Consider the following 19,025-nt stretch of genomic DNA (forward strand, 5'->3'; position numbering starts at 1 on the left):
CACAGTGAGTAGTTACATTTAATCATAACCTGTTTTATATTTGATAGAGTACCTGCATTTTCCAATAGCTTATATGAACTTCCTGATAATTTCCAATATCCACTACTTTTTGTAATGATGAGCACCGTTTCTAGACCAGAAAATCAGTCTGGTGCAAGTGTACTGATTTTTCATAAGTCTTGCATCCAGTATCAAGGGAAATGTCAGAATCATCTCTTGGTGCTTATACCGTTTCTAAAGATAAACTGATAATCAGGTAACAGATCGTCATTCTTATGATAAGCCTTTACAAAGGACCTATAGAGAGCAGTAACCATGACCTGATAGCTGTACACCAGAGGGGCAACTCACACTTTCCTGATTGCCATAGACCACATTGTCCTACGATTTAGTCCACACAAAAATAATTAATTTCAGTAGCGAACAGAATAAAGCATAATTACATTATTAATCTGTAGCGATCCACTGGAAACCACCAGTTCGTTATACTGAACTGTTCACAAAGTACCACTGAAGAACCTCACAAATTTTGTCAGCGGACGACTGGTTCATGATAAATGCTAAATCATATGAAATGCTATTGAGCAGAATGATAGGGCATAATTTCACCTCAGCAGTAGAGAAGGAGATCTGGTGGTTTGGCATGATAATTGTTCCAGGAAATATTCACGCCTGCTCCCACCTAGCCAAGGTCGGGAGGTACTTTATGTACGATCATATTATAGCAGAGTAAACAATTTCACCAGCTGATGAGTACAATGTGTGTAGGTACATGCACTACAAATCTAGATGTATTTTCCTACGTGCTTCTCTTATGGTTGCAACAATATACTTGACTTCTCACCAACAAACAATCCTGAGAAAATAGGGACATCATGACAGATACATGGGTTAGTGACTACAAGGTTGTTGTAACGAGACTGAATCCCGTAACATCCAAAACCATCAAAAATATACGCGAAGTATACCTATTTAAAAAATTCATAGCAAAATTCGATTGTTGACTTTTTAAAAGACAGTCCCAACTCCTTCCGATCTGTCTATACAATCGTAGACCAGATGTTGACTGGTTCAAAGTAATCGTATTAGCTGCACTTGAAAGATATGTAACAAATAAATTAATAAGAGGTGGTAATGATCCCCTAAGGTGTATAAAACGCGTAAGAACTCTCTTGCAGAGGGAACGGGAAAGGGTGCAAAATTTAAAAGAAGTCCCCAAGACTTTAGAGCAAACTTCAACGCGAGATACTTTTAACAGTTTCCTCAAGGAAGCTTTGTCTCAAAATGTGGCAGAAAACAGAAAAAGATTCAGGTCATATTCAAAGTACGCCATCGGAAAACGCAATCATTGTCCTTCACCCCGCGATAACAATGATGATGTTACGGATGACAGTGAGACTAACGCAGAGTTTTAAATACGATGTTCCGCAACTCATTCAGAAAAAGAAGACGAAAGTAAATATTCTAGAATTAGGATCTAGAATAACTGCCAACACGAATAACTTAGAAGTAGGTATGCTCGGTGCAGCGAAGCAGATCAAATCTCTTAATAAAGGCAAGGCCTTCGGTCCATATTGCAAACCATCCAGTTTCCTTTCAGAGCGTTTTCATACAGTAACTCCATACTTAGTCATCAGATACAACCGCTCACTCGTCGAAAGACCTGTAACTGTAGACTGCAAAGTTGCACAAATCACGCCAATACCCAAGAAATACTACACTGAATTACAGATCCATTTCACTAACGCCGATTTGCGGTAGGAGTTTGGAAAACATTCTGTATACGAAAATTATGAGCTACCTCGACGAAAACGATTTATTGCCAAACATCAGCATCGATTCAGAAAGCATCATTTTTGTGAAACACAACAACCTCATTATTCTCACCAAGTGATGAGTGTTATCGACAGCGGATGTCAAACGATTCAATATTTTTACAGTTTCAGAAGGCGTTTGACACCGTTCCTCACAAGCGACCTCTAATCAAATTGTGTGCTTATAGAGTATCGTCTTAGCTGTTTGGCTGGATTCGTGACTGCATGTCAGAAAGTTCATAGTTCGTAATAAGTGATGGAAAGTCATCGAGTAAAGCATAAGTAATATCTGGCGTTCTCCAAGGAAGTGTTACAGGCCCACTGTTGCTCATGATATACATAAACGACTTTGTAGATAACCTGAGCAGCCCTCCTAGACTGTTTACAGATGATGCTGTCATTTACGGCTTTTAACAGTCATTAGAAGATCAACACTAATAGAAAAATACTGTATACAAGATATCTGTGTTGTGCGAAAAGAGGCAATTGCTGTAAATAATGAAAAGAACCCTGAACACTGGCCTGTCACAGGACTCCGTGCTGGCTCCACTATTGTTCAGTTTGTATATTGCCGATAAGCCATCCACATCATCCAGAAAGTTTGGTTACGCAAACGATTGTGTCTCGGCAACACAACACAAGAACTTAGAGGTCATGGAAACAACCCTGATATCTGACTTGGAGACATTAAGTGCATACTTTCGCAAATGGAGGTTACAGCCAAATCCTACAAAAACTGAAACTACATGTTTCCATCTTAGTAATAAGTTAGCAAGCAAACAACTTGACGTTCGTCTCGAGGGAAATCGGCTCCGATCTGATGAGCATTCAAAGTACCTTGGAGTCACTTTGGACAGAGTGCTGATTTACAAACTACTTCTGGAAATTACTGCAGCCAATCGAAAGACGAGGAATAATATTCTTCAAAAGACGTGCGGCAGTACTTTTGACTCCTCGGCTGACAGGCTACACACGTCGGCACTAGGGATGCTCTACTCGGCCGCGGAGTACTGCGCTCCAGTCTGGATGCACAGTGTTCATACAAAAAAAATCGACGTGGAGCTGAAGCGCACGACGCTAACTTTTCAGCGGAACCATGAGATCAACCCCAACACATTGGCTGCTAATTCGGAGCCACATACTACCTGCAGACCTAGGTCGGAAGAATTTTCTTGTTCGAGAATATAGGAAGATAATCGACAACGCCCAGCTCACTATATACTGCGACATGCCTGATCTGGAAAGAAACATACTTCGGTCTAGACGTCCAACAATAATAACAGCCAAGGAATTGCTGTGTATAAACTTTCATGCAATAAAGACCTAGAGGAAACAATAGCGAGAGGTGTGCCCTGAGCATTGTCAAGCCTCCCCTACATCACTGAGAGACCGCCCGGATATGAGCTACCGCGTAAAATATGGTGATCCCTTAACAGAATACGCACATATCAAGGAAGATGAACAGATACTCTTTAACAAATGGGGAAAAACACCAACTCCCAATTGTGCCTGCTGAGCCAACAGACAGACAATCCGACACATCGTCCAAGAGTGCGAAAGAAGAGCATACAGTGGTAAGTTCAGTGATTTTCTGATGGCAACAGACGCAGCAAAAGACTTTATACTTACTCTGTATTTAATTGTATTGACCACATATAATCTTGATGTTTGTATTTAATTGTATTGTCCATTATCTGTATGTTTTACACTTTTTACATAGCATATTTTATTGTGTTTTCTATGTATATCATTGTTTACACATTTGTAAGAAGCATAAAACCATGTTCATTGGCACACGCTAAATAAATAAAATAAATAAATAAATAAATTATTTGCTTAGAATGTTCACAGGAGCGTATCACTGAAGTAAGTTTTCTTAACCTCTTTTCCATTTCATTTAGTGAGATTGAGTTTTGGTTCTGTTGTGAATTTGGAACTACCTCGTATAAATTATATAATTTTCTTTGCTGCTAAGCGAGAGCAGCAGTTGTGCCAAAACATGTAATTTCTTGTTTTAATGTTTGAAAATTAATTTCGGCATCACGAGTGATTTCCCCGCAATCTTAGTAACATATTCTCACTACCTGTTACCGGTATTCTTTCATCATGTAGTCTTCTGTCTATTAAAATATTGCACAGCAGCAAAGCAATGTTCCTTTTTTTAAAAAAAAATATGCTTCGTTAAGGTTAACTCAACAAGCTGGGACCACAAGTGTTACAAAACTTTGTGAGAAGGGAGGAATTCAGTCGAGGCCTGGGGAGGGAGAGGGGGCTGACGAGGTCATGAGGCAGCCAGTAATGTATCAACTCTCTAAATTCCCTTTGTGATGTGGACAAAACAATGGTGACTTCTATAGTCAGATGGGCGTATACTTGTTCAATTATTCGTTTAGGTAGGTTCAAGGTTAATAAAAACAGCGCAAATATGTGCTATGCTCTAGGTGAACCTACAAGGAATTCCTGTTTAGAATAGCCAAGTGTTATGCGCTTCCTGTGCTTAACCTATTGAATTAAATACTTTGGTAAGTACTCACTTGGCCTACCATAAGGCCAGTGCAGTTATTAAACTAGAAAGAGCAACTGAGATTCATTTGAAAATTCCTGCAATCATTTTAAATTAATTCGTAACCAATAGATAGTTACGTTTCAACTTATACAAAGTTCCCAAAAGTAATTATATTGCTGAGTAATTCTATATTTTTCATTGTCGTTTCGAAAATTCTCTACCGATAAAGACATTTCACAATACATGATACGTAAGAGCCAAAGGACGAACCCGTTCGCATAGTATGCGACGAAAAGGTAACAGCAGGTGTTACTGCCATCAGTCGCTTCTCGTTAGAAGCGTCCGACCTTCATTAGCGATCGCCGTCCGATCCCTCCTCGTTACTCCGCCAAATATCCGGCCCGGATAACTGGCGCCAGCGAATTCGGCTAATTGGAAGGTCCAGGTAATTGGAGGAACGAACCGTACCATCAGTTTTCGTCGACATTGATGCCACGATGGAGAGCTCCGAAAAGAGGTTAGAAAAACTATTTCTTTGCTCGAACAGGTTCGAAGAGGGCTTTAAGGTACGAAGGAGCTTCTTGACCTTCATGCCAGGAAATTTCCTACGAAAGGATATTCACTGTATAACTGTTGTCTGCTAAGGAGGTGTACACTCACTATCGCTGCATTCACTGTATGGCTATTATCTGCTAAGGTGATCTAAACTTTCTACCGCTGCAGTATAGTGAGATAAGGCGATCAAGGAGCGCCTTTATTAATCGATGCAACCATACAATTGCATACGACTCTCCAAGATCTACCAGCATGCGGTGAATTGAGTAAAATAATGAAGTACTAAAGTAGACACTTGTAGTTCATTTCGTTTCATTTCAGTTTAATTAGTGGCGACAATGCCTATTATTGTTAGTTACGAAACTCAGTTTTGTCTTGTATTATATCGAAAACGATTGGTTTGCAGAAATTTTAACTTTCTCTGTTCATCTCTAAATTTTTCCAAGTTTGTACGTGACAGAAGTCAGCTTAAAAACCGTTGTAAAATATATGAATCTGAGAGGTTTTGATTTAAATGCCGAGTGGCATAGAAGTATAACGTTACCCTGCAACTTATTAACAGGTCCTGTCTCCATGGGAGTGTTAGTGTGTGAATCGTCTTAATGTGCCTATGACAAACACGAGACGGGCACACTTATTTCTGAGACACTTCAGTTCACAAACCGTTCGGTGTGATTTCGTTTTCAGTATCGGCTGGTTACAACTGAAGGGCAGGTACGGGCTGTAATAATAACATGGCAGTGAAACATAGTAGATATGCTAATGCATTAAGACGTAACCGACTCACACTGGAAAAAAATTAATTCCAGTTTTGGCCACCAGGTACAAATCAGTTATAATGATCTGGTACTGGTCATTTCGTACCCGTAAACGTACAGTAACCTGTTTAAGTAATAATCCATTGGGGACTCACGGACTTTTCAGCAATGAAAAAAGCAAATAAAAAAGCCTAGTTCGTAGTGAGTCATAAGGTTCCTAATTGGTACTATTTGGAATGGGATATCTAGGTACATTATCTGCATAACGAGGTAATAACCAACCAGTTGGTAATAACCAATCAGCTGCACAAAATAAATTTAATTTCTATGCGTTTTTCGGCACCCCGGCCCCGGCGCGTCGTGGGTCTGGGGCTTCTGACTGGGGACCATGGCATTTTGCTGCATGCATCTTATTGTTCGCGCTCACAAATAATGTGATAGGTATAACCTTCTGAAGAAGGGCACTAAGTGCACGAAAACAGCGAAGAAATTAAATTTCCTTTACTCAACTGGTTCTTTATTATTTCGTTACGTACCACTACAGTTTCTGAGGATGGATAAAATGCTAACACATCTTTTGTCTTACAGCCAATGGAAACTTTCCAAAACCCTTGGTCGAATCAGTGTATGAAAAACTTATAGCGGTTAAAGAGTATTTATTTATGGTATACACTGTAAAGCCGATGACTTCCACGATACGTGCACTACACTTATGCAAGTGAATATTCTGACCTTTCTACAAATTCTACGCGTCTTATTGCTGGTAAAGATTCTGGATTTTGCACGAATTCTGTGCATTGCCTTGCTGGTAGTCTAAATGCTCAGGCAAATTGAGGTACAAGTAGAATCCTGTTGAGGACTATTTAGCCGGCCGCTGAGGTCGAGCGGTTCTAGGCGCTTTAGTCTGGAACCGCGCTGCTGCTGCGGTCGCAGTTTCGAATCCTGCCTCGGACATGTATGTGTGATGTCCTCAGTTTAGTTAGGATTAAGTAGTTCTTATTCTAGGAGAGTGATGACCTCAGATGTTAAGTCTCGTAGTGCTTAGAGCCATGTGAACCATTTTTGAAGGACTACTTGATGAGATAACAGAATTCCTCATTATCTTGTTTCTGTATTTGGCCAAATATGAACCACGTAGAATATCAAATATTTGGCCTTTCTTTCCCTCTCTTCATGGAACCTCTTCATTCTTTCAAATCTTTTTTTCTATCCTCCTCTGAAATTTAACGTTTGGATCTCCATGTTAGTAGTTTCGGTTCAAATCGGATTTCTGACTAATTTCATGCGGCTCACTATGAATTGGCCTCTTGCGCCAACGTAACCAATGTTTCCTCTGCATTAAACACTGAAATTCACATTGCACTCTTAATGTTACCATCCTTGCTTATAATTTTACCTTAGATTGTTTTGAATTTACTGTATACTGAGTCAGTCCTTCCGACAATCATTCCTTCATCGATTTCTTCACATATTCCATGTAGTCATTTCACATTGCTTCCAATACGGAAACTATATGTGCAACACAAAATCGTCTGTTGCTAACGTCCAGTACCGCTTGCGTTTGTTGAATATTCTCAGGTGTCAGATGGCAAGGACCTATGTGGAAGTTTACTTAAAAATTAAAGCATGTTGTTTTATGCCTATCTATATGATTCTGTAAGTATTTTCAAGAGTACAAAGCACTCAACAAGGTACTGCGCACCCTTCACTTGAGGATGTTCACTGATCGTAAAAGGTAGTGTAAATTAAAGCACTTATTAACAGCAAAATAAGTGATATTTTTATGGATACCTTGAAGTATTGAGAGCTGTGGCAACAGAGTGCTAAGCAATTAGAGGCCAGAACACACTAGCAATTTTTGTCAACATGAAATTAGGATACGAATCAATTGACAGACGAAGTTTAGTTGGCGGTCAAAGGAATTCGGAACTGACAGGAGTACAAGGGAGTCGTAAAACAAACCCAGACAGAGGCTATCACAAAATTTAGGACTTTTTTTCATTTTGAGAAATCACTGAGGTCTTTGAAATACAGATAGAGGTCAGACAAGAAGATGGATTATAGGCACTTCTCTTCAATATCATGCAGGAGAAAATAATGAAAACCCGGAAAGGAGATCTGAAGTTGGAAGAAATAAGTCGAATATAACTTGGGTGGCAATTAAGACCTCGGAAATCAAGTATTAAATTTTTACGATGATCTTGCCCTTTTATCTGAAAATAGGGAGATGCGCAAAGAATAATGGAGATCTTGCGTGAAATGGATGAAAAAGCGAGTCTCAAAGTCTCTTGTGGAAAGTAGGAATTTACGAAACACAGTCACCAACCTGAGAAATATAGAGTGTTATATGAAAGACGTTTAACTTCGAAACTTCATACTCTATTATAAATTTAACCTACAGACAAAATTCTGGTGTCATTTTACGGCAAGAAGGGGTGTATAATATTCCATTGGAATTTTCTAAAACAATGGGGAATTGGCAACAAAACCATTATTCACACTGGTATGTAGAACGTATGACACCGGCGATATACCATCTGACTTTCGGAAAAGCCACACTCGACAAGTGTTAGAGTTACAGTACTGTCAGTTTAACAGCTCATGCATCCAAGTTACTGAGAAGAATATATTCAAAAGAATGGAAGAGAGGATTGAGGATATGTTACAAGACGTTTAGTATGTCCTTAAGAAAGGTAAAGTCACCAGAAAGGCAGTTCTCTGCTTTGCGGTGGATAATGGAAGCGAGGATGGAGAAAAGTCAAGTTTTTAGGCTTGGCGACTCGGACAAAGTGTAAAATGGTGCAACATATACGAAATTCTAAAAAAAATAAAAATAGGGATAATCTATAGAGAAAGAAGGTTCAGATACAATATATACAAGAATCAAGTGCAAACTATTAGATCAAGAACTAAGTGCTCGGGTTATAAACGGTGTAAGACAGGGACGTAATGTTCCGCCAATGCTGCTCAGTCGACGCATCGAAGAAGGAATGACGGAAGTAAAAGGGTGGAGTGGGATAAAAATTCATAGTGAAAGGATGTCAGTGATAAGTTTCACTGATGATATTGGCATCCCTACTGAGAGGGAAGAAGGATTGCGGGACCTGTTGGATACAACGAACAGTCTAATAATTACAGAATATGGTTTGAGAGTACATTGTGGAAGGAGGAAAACAATCAGACGTGGAAGAAATAAGAACAGTGAGGAAGTTAACGTCAGAATTAGCGATCACGAAGTGGACGCAGAATTCTGCTACCGCCACGCGGAGTAACCAAGCGGTCTCAGGAGCCTTGTCACAGTTCGCACAGGCTCACCCCCGTTTGAGTCCTCCCTTTGGCATGGGTGTATGTTCTGTCCTTAGCGTAAGCTAGTTTAAGTTAGTTTAATTAGTGTGTAAGCCTAGGGACCGATAACTTTTTCAGTTTGGTCCCATGGAACCTTACCAGAAATTCCAAAAGTTCTACTACCAAGGCAGCAAATTAAGCCAAGCTGGGCAGAGCACGGAGCACATAAAAAGAAAACTAGCAGTGGGAATAACAGCAATCTTGACCAAGAGAAGTCTGCTAGTATATAACATAGGCTTTAATTTCAAGAAGAAATTTATGAGAATATACGTTTGGAGCTCAGAATTGGGTGGTAATAAAGCATGGACTGTGAAAAAACTAGAACAGAGGAGAATCGAAGCCTTTGAGATGTGGTGCTACAGAGGAAAGCTGAAAACGAGGTTGACTGATAAGGTAAGAAAGAGTAACAAAATATCTCAAATTATTGGGAGAATGGGCAACGACTATTCACGTTGATGTGTAGAATGTATGAAACTGGCGATATACCATGTGACTTTCTAAATTACATCATCCGCACAATTTCTAGGATTGCAATAGCTGAGAGGAGCGAGAACTATCTCCCGACAAGCTTAACAGCTCATGCACCCACGTTTCTGACAAGAAGAATTTACAGAAGAATGGAAAACGGAATTGGGGATGTGTTACGTGACGATCAGTTTGGCTTTGGAGAAGGTAAAGGAACCAGAGTGCAATTCTGACGTTGGGGGTGATAATGTTAGCAGGACTAAAGAAAAGACAAGACTCGTTCATAGGATTTGTCGACCTGGAAAAACGCTCGACTACTTCAAGTGGTGCAAGATATTCGAAACTATAGGCCAAAGGGAGTAAGCTGTGTATAATACAAAACACATGCACGAGCCAAGAGGAAATAATGAGAATGTACTGTCAAGAAGGTAGTGCTTAGATTAAAAAGGTGTAAGACAGGGACGTAGTCAATCTGTGCATCGAAGAAGCAATGATTGAAATAACAGAGGTTCAGGAATGGAACTAAAATTCAAGGGGGAAGGATATTAATCAAACGATTTGTTGATGACATTGCTATTCCGAGTGAAACTGAAGAAAAATTACGGGATCTGTTGAATGGAATGAACAGTATAATGAATAGAGAATATGGATTCAGAGTAAATCGAAGAAAGACGAAGGTAATGTGAAGCAGGAGGAATGAGAACGGCAAGAAACTTAACATCATAATATGTGATCACGAAGTAGATGAAGTAACGAAATTCTGCTACATGTGCAGCAAAATAACTCATGACGGTGGGAAATTGTTCAAATGGCTCTGAGCACTATGGGACTTAACTCCTAAGGTCAGCAGTCCCCTAGAACTTAGAACTACTTAAACCTCACTAACCTAAGGACATCACACACATCCATGCCCGAGGCAGGATTCGAACCTGCGAACGTAGCGGTCGCTCGGCTCCAGACTGTAGCGCCTAGATCCGCACTGCCACTCCGGCCGGCTGTGGTGCAACAGAATAATGTTGAATGTTATGTGGACTGATAAGGTACGAAAGGAAAAGGTCTCTGGAGAATCAGCGTGGAAAGGAATATATGGAATCCACTGACAAGAAGAAGGAAAAGGACTGTAGGATATCTGTTAAGGCATGAGGAAGTAACTTACGTGGTAATAACGGGAGACGTAGAAGGTAAAAACTGCAAGGGACGGCTGAAATTGGAATACATCCGTAAAATAGTTCAGGATGAAGGTTGCTACTCTGAGCTGAAGAGGCTGACGCAGGGCAGGGATTCGTGGCTTGCTGCATCAGAAGATTCAGAAGACTGATGACTCAAAAAAAATTAATTATAAATCTAAAGGGACGAATGAAAATTTGTACGAAAGTCAAAGCTGGTCTCCTGGTCACGAGGCAGATGAGCTAAACAACGTGGCACCTTCACTTAGTAGCTTTGCACAATTGCACAGAATACCGCCCGCTTCCATCCTCAGTCCGAATTATTTTTCACATCTCAGCTCAGAAATATTTTCTGACATTCCCCAAAAATTGCTGAGACGTGAATGGAACTTTAGGCTGAAGAGGGCGGCGCGCTCGGTTATTCCGTGTAGTAATGCAAAGCCACTGGACCAGGATCGCATAGTGGTTAGTGCAAATTCCACTGAACAAGAACCATGTGTTCGAATCCCAGCCTTGGGACAAATTTCCATTCGTCACTACAGTGTGCAAATATACATCACAGTTATCTGAGCCTTAAAAAACTCTCTGGAACTGTATAGCCTCATTTTTATCCTTATTAAGTGTCACTAACTGTGTTAGTAATGATTGGTTTGGTGCATAAAATCGTAGTCTTTTCTCCATAAGTTTAATAAACACAACAAATACACACAACAGAAACTGTAGTCTTAAATAATACACACTCTTCCACTACTTCCGATAGTCCGCCAACACTGGGGTAGCTTTTCGATTCCCTGGCCATAGAAATAACGTTGTTTTGAGGTGAAGAACTCGTCGACCCATGTTAGGAGAGCATTTTCGTCCGGAAAGGAACTTCCTTAAAGGTTGTTGATAGAGAGGGTAAAAGGTGAAACGCTGAGGGCACAAGATCAGGAGAATAAAATGGGTGCGGAAAGACCTCCCAACCCAGCTGCTGTTAGTGTTTTTGGTAAGTCTAGCAAAATGCAGTCGGACATTATCGGGTAATAGCAAAACTTCACGCAGTGTTCCTGGTCACCTCTCTTGCACTGAGTCTGCAAGGAGTCTCAGTTGCTGACAATAAATGTTAGCAAAATCAAATGGCTCTGAGCACTATGGGACTCAACTGCTGTGGCCATCAGTCCCGTAGAACTTAGAACTACTTAAACCTAACTAACCTAAGGACATCACACACATCCATGCCCGAGGCAGGATGCGAACCTGCGACCGTAGCAGTCCCACGGTTCCGGACTGCGCGCCTAGAATCGCGAGACCACCGCGGCCGGCTAAATGTTAGCAATGATGGTTATACCTCGGGGAGGCAGTTCGTAGTACACCGCACTAACACTGTCCCACCAGATGCACGACGTTACGTTTTGTGGATGCGTACAGCCTTTGTACAGTCTTGCTATTTTGGTCAACCAAGCCTTAGTCGTCACCAGTAATGACGCAGTATGCAGATGATCGATGTTATTCATGAGCCATTTTCTGACGAGCAAGCAGAAATGCGCATAGGGTCACTCGCAAATTTTTGTTATTTTGGTTTAGGTCATGCGGTAAGCATACACCCGATTTTGAACATTCTCCAAAGCTTGCAATTGTTACACCATGGCGGAAAGATCACAGTACATCACAGCTACCATTTCCCGAGTATACTGAAATGGACCATTCTGGATTAAACGTTTTTAAACTATGTTCATCGAATGCAGAAGATTAAATCGATCTTCCTTAAAACGGAAAACCATTTTTTTGCCGTGCTCTGTCTAATGGTATTATCTCTATCCATACACGGCGCAAATGTTTATGGCAGCCACCGCTGCTATCATCCCTCCACTGCATTCACAGAAGAATATGTCAGAAATGTTACAAATTCTCCAACACTCTTTTCTAGCGTCTATAGCTCCAACTATTATCTCCAAATGATAAAAATGACAAAAATTATAAAATATAAATCAATCAGTAACAGTGAACTACAGATAAGAATGACAATCGACAAACAAACCCACAGCAACCGGAGTTACAAAACGCATATCGAAAACGCTACGAACTTATGCACCAATCTAACACAGTTTTTCATGAAATAATTTGCCTGATGCACATAACCGAACTAGCACTTCAAATTGAGAGCATTATGTTGTATTTTTTGGGAATGTGCTATTAACTGGTCTTGTAAAGGGGACAGCCTTAAGGCACTAATGTAGTCAGGCTAAGTAAACAATAAATGAATTATACTGCGGTCGGACATGCCCGGTAAACAAACTTCCTCAGTTGTCTCATAAACGCCTCGATTGACGACCCTTGTTTACTCAGATCTTTTAACTTCTGTTGCGGTACACTGTCGCCTCCGTTAATTTTCTCTCATAACTATGATGGAGAACAGTGATCCAGAAAGTGTGGAATAAACTTCCTTTATTTTCGTCTTTGCACCCAAAATTGCTAGGTCCGTAGACTAGCGGTTTGAGTCAGCAGTGACCATCTTCAAATCTATTTCAAAATATGTCCTAATATAATTAAGTCATAGGACTTATTCTAAATGCGATCTGTAGATGGTCATCGCTGGCCGAAACTGGTAGTCTTAAGAACCTACCAATTTTGTTTCCATGTTGTTGTTGTTGTCGTCTTCAGTCCTGAGACAGATTTGAAGCAGCTCTCCAGGCCACTCTATTCTGTGCCAGCTTCTTCAACTTCCAGCTGCAACCTACATCCTTCTGAATCTATTTAGTGTACTTATCTCTTGGTTTCCCTAAACAATGTTTACCCTCCACGCTGCCCTCCAACGCTAAATTTGTGATCCCTTGTTGCCTCAGAGCATGACCTACCAACCGGTCCCTTCTTCTTGTCAAGTTGTGCCATAAACTCCTCTTCTTCCCAGTTCTATTCAATACTTCCTCATTAGTTATGTGATCTACCCATCTAATCTTCAACATTCTTCTGCAGCACCCCATTTCGAAAGCTTCTGTTCTCTTCTTGTCCAAACTATTTCTCGTCCATTTTTCACTTCCATACATGGCTACACTCCATACACATACTTTCAGAAACGACTTCCTGACATTTAAATCTATACTCGATGTTGACAAATTTCTCTTCTTCAGAAACGCTTTCCTTGCCATTGCCAGTCTACAATTTATATATTTTCTACTTCGACCATCATCAGTTATTTTGGTCCCCAAATAGCAAAACTCCTTTACTATTTTAAGTGTCTCATTTCCAAATCTAATTCTCTCAACATCACCCGATTTAATTCGACTACACTCCATTATCCTCGTTTTGCTTTTGTTGGTGTTCATCTTATATCCTCCTTTAAAGACACTGTCCATTTTGTTCAGCTGCTCTTCCAAGTCCTTTGCTGTCATCTGGTATCTGTTCAAATTGTAAATAGCCTTTCGCTCCCTCTATTTTACCCATGCCACCTTCAGAATTTGAAAGAGAGTATTCCAGGCAACACTGCCAAACGCTTTCTCTAAATCTACAAATGCTAGAAACGTAGGTTTGCCTTTCCTTAATCCTTATGCTAAGATACGTATTGCAACATTTCTACGGAATCCAAACTGATCTTCCCCGAGGTTGGCTTCTACCAGTTATCCCAATCGTCTGTAAAGAATTCGATAGACGGAAATTAAAAAAAAAAGTTCAAGTGTGTGGGATAACCTATGGGACTCAACTGCTAAGGTCATCAGTCCCTAAGCTTACACACTACTTAACCTAATTTATCCTAAGGACAAACACACACCCCCATGCCCAAGGGAGGACTCGCACCTCCGCCGGGTCAACCGCACAGTCCATGACTGCAGCGCTAGACCGCTCAGCTAATCCCGCGTGCCACGGAAATAAAACAAATTTATTCTATGATGCCGACGGAAAACTCGCACAGTGCCGATCCCTAATACATGACAACGTAGTTATGGAGATCGAGCGGCAGTAAGTGAAGCGGAATGAAGAGTGCGCCGTGGGTCTGAGGGCGTGCCTGCGGCCTGTTGGTTGAGCAGTGGTCCCGGGGCCCGGACAGCCTGCGCCTCCTTGTTGTCCCCCGCAGGCCGTCCTCTGCTCGTCTCCAGGCGGCTCGGCGGCTCGTAAACCAGAGCGTCTGCCTGCCCACTGCCGCAGCCCGCTGTCCGCTGTCCGGCTCCAATCGGCGCCCCTCATAACCGACCGCTGTAAACCTCACGGCCGGCCGGGCGCGCCTGATTTACGACCCGCGCCCGCTCTGTATGGTAAATCATCTACAGGCACTGTGCGGGCCGCCGGCACACGCGCTGCCTCTCTGCACAGACCCCCGTGTCTCTCACGTCTCACTTAGCCTGGCCCACTAGCAGCAGCGCGAGCTGCCGGTCTGGCACCGAACACTCCTCAGCTCCAGAAACGACGGCAAATAAAGAAATTTTACTTACTGTTCGTATCTAACAAATTGAAGGAGAATTACATTTTCGGCCATGGTTGTTACGAAATCACAGTCACTAGCACTAGGATAACCTAATAATGCTGTTAGCCATGTTCACCTGCGTATTTCTATACTCCAAAATTTACACTGTCAAGTAGAATATAAAAGAATTCTGATTTCAAAAATGGTTCAAATGGCCCTAAGCCCTATGGGACATAAGGAAGAAGGGAAAACAGATGAGTTTAAGTAATCCGGTGTATACGAAATTAAGTGTGGAGAATGCGCTGTGACATACATTGGCCAGACGGGTAGGGATTTTGCCACAAGGTTTAGAGAACGTAAATAAAGTAATAATAGTGGGCTGGGTTGCCATATGAGGGAGACTGGCCACAAGCTGGCCCCGGTATAAGATAGCCTAAGGATTCTGCCGGCCAGTGTGGCCGAGCGGTTCTAGGCGCTTCAGTCTGGAACCGCGCGACCGCTACGGTCGCAGGTTCGAATCCTGCCTCGGACATGGATGTGTGTGATGTCCTTAGGTTAGTTAGTTTTAAGTAGTTCTAAGTTTTAGGGGACTGATGACCTCGGATGATGTCCCATAGTGCTCAGAGCCAGTTGAACCATTTTAACCTAAGGATTCTGAATTTAGAACCAAAAGGGAAGATTTTAGATAACCTTCAAGATCTGGAGATCTATGCTTGTATATATCACGCTGCCCACCCAGTCTTTAATGAACAGGCTTCCGGCTGGACTTTTGGCTTGTTTGAATGGATATTATTTTGAACTTGGTGTTTATTGTCCCCTCATAAGAAGCAGGAAAGTGTATTTTATAGGAGCCGGTGGTGTTCTGTGCACGTACCGTTATGATAGGCTAGGTTTTTTGCTGAGTGGTTGGCTAGTTTAACGTCATATGGAGAAAGTTAGATGAATAGATAGGTTGGAATATACGGATTTGTTCACCACCCTACCCTTTGGGTGGTCCATGGCAACAATGCTTTAGTTTATTGATTTTCACTTTTAAAATTTAACACTCTCAATGTTTTGTTTTTTGTGTTTAAAAATCTAGAGCTCTCAGATATCGGGATAGCATAGGTAGGACTCGTACAATTGTCGTGCCATTAATTTATACGAGGAATGTATGACGTATAACCCACGTGTGTGTTTTGGGATTTTGTGAAAATACTCTTCCTCTCACCATTAAACTTTTTCCGTGTTGTAGAGAGATGGATTCTATTTGGGCAATCGTGGCCCATGAATATCACCTGGCTGTTAATTCGATAGGTGAATGGCTGCCGACGATGTGGTTGCCATTGGGTTTACCAGATAACGCCTAAAACGTTTGCGTACGCGAGCTGATCACAGGGTTTTAGTTTATGACGGATAATGTTGGTTATATCTAATTTGGTGGTATTATTTTACAGATTTGAGAAGTTGAAAGGTTTATTCATGAGAGAACCCTCCCCCCATTACGTATTTTATACTGACATATGGTCTGAGTTGTGCTTAGTGCCACTACTGGCTATAGGTATAGTATGGCAATGTAAAAAATTTTGAAGTTTGTAAATTTTTTTTAAAGACTCCTTTAGTGTTAACGTGTACTGAAGTACTATTCCGGTTGCTAGTCGTAATTACACCCTGTTAGATGTTATATGCTGAGTATATTATTATTAAATTACAAGTGAACGCATGAAGCACATGACCATACAGCGCCCTCTACCGAGGGCGCTTCGCTGCTAGTTGACTTGTTTAGCGTCAGTATACGCTCTGCTTCTAGACTGCTTGTGTCACAGTCAGATGTTATTCGACACTTTGTTTGAGTTGTCGAGGCTGTGCGCCTGGTTGGTTAGGAAGGAGTTGAAGTTTGTGGTATGTAAGTCATATGACCCGATCTCATTTTCTGTAACGTTGAGACGTGTTGAGTCTGCTGTTCACTTATGTTTCGTACTTTTTTGTAACAGATGTCTGAAGATACGTGGAATCTCGAAGCGCGTAACATGTTTTAATAGAAGAATCAATTGAACATCTCATGACTTTATTGCCATTGTACAGCATTGGTTACCAATTATTAGTATTGGACTTAACATCCGAGTTCCCCTAGACTTAGAACTACTTAAACCTAACTAACCTAAGGACATAACCCACATCCATGCCCGAGCAGGATTCGAAACTGCGACCGTAGCAGCAGCGCGTTTCCGGACTGAAGCGTCTAGAATCGCTCGACCACAGCGGCCTGATATTCTGAATTCATTTCATAAACTGGGTTACTACCCTGCTCAAAGAATTAGGAGATCCTGAATTTGGGCGTCTGCCATACTCCACTGAGCAGTAATTTAGGAATGGATCTGTTACCAAATTATACTCTTTATTTTCCACAAATTTAGTCGCCAGCGAAATATCATTCCATCGTCAATCGTTTACATCAATAGAATTGAAATGTCCGACAGGTATAGAAAGTGAAGTGGAAACGATCATTCATCCCGTTATATTGGATGCTTTTGATTAGACTTTTGAGAGCTTCGATAACGTCGATGCCCTTCGTGAGCGTTTATCACTGGCCGACAACTTGGCATGATCCGCATATACTGGGGTGATAAAAGTCTCGGGACATCTCCTAATGTCGTGTCGCACCTCCTTTTACTCGGCCTAGTGCAGCATATCGACGTGGCTGAACACAATATGTCGGTGGAAGTTCCCTACAGAAATATTCAGCCATGCTGCCTCTTTAGCTTGGTTCAAATGGCTCTGAGCACTAAGGGACTTAATATCTGACGTCATCAGTCCCCTAGAACTTAAAACTACTTAACCCTAACCAACCGAAGGACATCACACACATCCATGGAATAGGCAGGATTCGAACCTACGACCGTAGCGTCGAGCGGTGCCCGATTGAAGCGCCTTGTACAGCTTGGTCAATGCGGCCGGCCCCTCGATAGCCGTCCACAAATGCGAAACAGTTGCCGGTGCTGAATTTTGTCCCATGAATGTAATGCGGAGTTCAATTTGGGTATCTGGGAGGCCAAATAATTCTCTCGAATTGTCCAGAATGTTGTTCAAACCAATCACGAGCAGTTATGCCCACGTAACATGAAGCATTGTCATCCGCAAAAATTCTATTTTTGGTTGGGATAAGGTCCGTGAATGGCAGCAAATAGTCTCCATGTAGCCGAACACAACCATTTCGAGTTAATGATCTGTTCAATTGGACCAGCGGACCTAGTCTATTCCCTTTAAACTCAGTCCACACCACTGTAGAACCCCTGCCAGCTTGCGCAGTGCGTCGTTGACGACTTGGGTCCATGGCTTTGTGCAGTCTGTGCCATACTCGTACCCTACCATCAGCTCTTACCAACTGAAATCGCATCTCAACTGACCAGGTCATGGTTTTCCAGTCGTCCAGGATCCAATCGATATGGTAATAAGCACACGAGTGGCGCATGAGTCTCGGCGCTGCCATAACAGATACGTTCGTCGTACTTATCACATTGATTTCTACGGTTATCTCACGCAGTGTTGCATGCCTGTGAATACTGACAACTATAGACAAACGCCGCTGCTCCCGGTTGTCAAGTGAAGGCCGGCGGCCACTGCTCTGTCCGTGATGAGAGTTAATGCCTGTAATGTGATAATCTCGGCACGCTCTTGACACTGTGGATCTACGAATACTGAATTACCTAAAGAGTTGGGAAATGGAATGCCCCTAGGGTGTAGATCCTACTAACATGCCGCGTTCAGTCAGTTAATGCCCGTCGTGTGACAATAAAAACGTGGCAAACCTATTCACTTGATTCACCAGAGTAATAGCTCCGCCAATGTATTTCCCATTTGTACCTTGTGTACCTTAATCTGTATATGTGCATATCACTATCCCATTACTTTTTACTTTCGTCATCTCATTGTAAGTCTGCGTAGGTCGTCATCCTATGTCTTCCGTTCCCATTCTTCAAGTAGAACCCGTGATAGTTGTTGGAGAGTCTGTAGTGGGACACGACGACCATGAACGTGTCTGTTACGCACGTCTCACGTATG

The sequence above is a fragment of the Schistocerca gregaria genome, chromosome 1 (assembly GCF_023897955.1).
Source record: "Schistocerca gregaria isolate iqSchGreg1 chromosome 1, iqSchGreg1.2, whole genome shotgun sequence".
Lineage (NCBI taxonomy): Eukaryota > Metazoa > Arthropoda > Insecta > Orthoptera > Acrididae > Schistocerca > Schistocerca gregaria.